Raw genomic sequence first — 1,973 nt, 5'->3', positions numbered from 1 at the left:
TCATTCCTTCAACTCTTTGTAAAGTGCTGCTCTGTAAACTATGAAATTTATCCAGTAGTAACCTGTGCTGAATGCTGTATTAATCAGGTTCTCCCAAGGAAGTGAATTAGGATACATTATTAGTACTGTTTTGATTTTGATAGAAAAAAAAATAGGGAATGCTATAGTTTCTGTTTTCTGGTTTTGACTTGGTTTTGTTTGATTTCATTATTTACTTGTTTTAGTACTATAGAGTGGTGTACAACTCTGCTCATACTATCTGGCTTGCTCCAGGAGATAGGATAGAGGAGATTGAATAGAAAATTTCAACAATCAGACACAGGGCTGAGCAATTTGACCACAAGACACCAAGCATGAACAATGCTGAACTAAAAATACTTCTATTCCTAGTTGTATTTTATGCTGATTGTGGGAACCATTTTTACTGCCTCAGTCTTGGAGGAAGTGTATGGCTTGCCTCTCTACTCTTTTCTGTTTTTCCACTGTCTCTTTCCTGCCTTTATGGGTCTTAGTGGGCTCCTGGACTTGGAGCCTTTTTCCCTTTATCTTACATTTGTGTAAGGATAGAGATGACCATCGGCATTAGTTCTGTGTTCCATGTGTGGCGGGAGTCTGCAGTCCCTGAAACTCTCTGAGTTCTCCCAAATTCCCCACACTCTGTGTGGACTACTCTTTCACGCTGGCATCCTGAAGAAGACTGTGGGAATGGCCTCTGCAGAAGGGCACAGCTGAGATAAAGTACAACGCTTCATTTCACTCACTCAGCTTGGCCTCTACCCTCCTACTGTGTGTCATCATAGCACAGCAAGCTGTGGAGACCTTTGTGCAGTTTTGCTCTAGTAGAATCTGAAAGGCAGTGAGAGTGCAGGAGAAAAAGCAAATAAGCACCTGGTATAGTGGCACATCTCTGAATTCCAGCACTTTAGAGGCTGAATCAAAAGGATTGCCATGAGTTTGGGCCAGCTTGGGCTACATAGGGAAACTGTGTTTAAAAAAACTAAAAATAGAAAAGAAGAGAAAAAGTGTTCATATAGAGATAGAAATTTTTGTGTCCTTAGTTTAGGTTTGTAATGCAAAGATAGAAAAATGTCATCTCCTGGGGTCATTTTGCCCTGTCAATGTGCCATGTTATCCAGGAGCTTATGTGTCCAGTACACCTGCTAAATCAGAGGTTTTAAGTCAATGGTGATTCCATACTTGACAAAGTATGCGGAGGTAACATAACACCTCATTTGTCTTTCCCACAGTGATGGGAAAGCAGGCTTTTCCAGTTCTGTCAGTGATATAAATGCACTGGAAGCATTTTCCTTCCTGCTGCCCTGAAAACAGATTAAAGAAAATGGCACTGATGCTCAAGAGCTGGCTAGTGCAGAGGGTGTCTCAATGTAAATCAAATGCATACTGCATACTCTCACCACCAGGGGTCAGTGATTCCTAGTTCTCTTCCTTACAAGCTCCAGATATTTTCAAGTTTGATGAATTTACTGAGTGATATTTGTCTCCATTTTTCCTGTCTTTTATGCCTTCTTTTTTCCCCCTTTCCTGCATAATCTCTTCTATATTTGCTTTTATAATGCATTAATATTAGTATTGAGATAGTTTTATAAAAGAGAATAATAATAATAAAAAAGAACAATAGCAAAATACAAACAATATAGACAAAAACAAAGCAAAGCAAAAAACAATAAAAATGATACAGGGTTTCAGAACAAAATGATAGGAATTAACAGTGGTTGTTAAATTACATATTGTTATCTTCAATGAAGTTGCTCAGATTATCAGATGTAAGAATGCAAGATTGATGAAATCATTAAAGAGAATAAAAATAAAAACAAAAAAATCCCATTTGAAACAATACAGAGTTTCACTAGACAAGATGGTAGGAATTCACCAATGGTTGTTCAGTTGCATATTATTGTTTTCAAATTAGTTGTTCAGATTATCAAATGTAAGCATGCAAAATTGGTCAAAAA

The sequence above is a fragment of the Chinchilla lanigera genome, unplaced genomic scaffold, assembly GCF_000276665.1.
Source record: "Chinchilla lanigera isolate Chin_1 unplaced genomic scaffold, ChiLan1.0 scaffold00198, whole genome shotgun sequence".
Taxonomy (NCBI): domain Eukaryota; kingdom Metazoa; phylum Chordata; class Mammalia; order Rodentia; family Chinchillidae; genus Chinchilla; species Chinchilla lanigera.
This window is presented reverse-complemented; position numbering follows the sequence as displayed.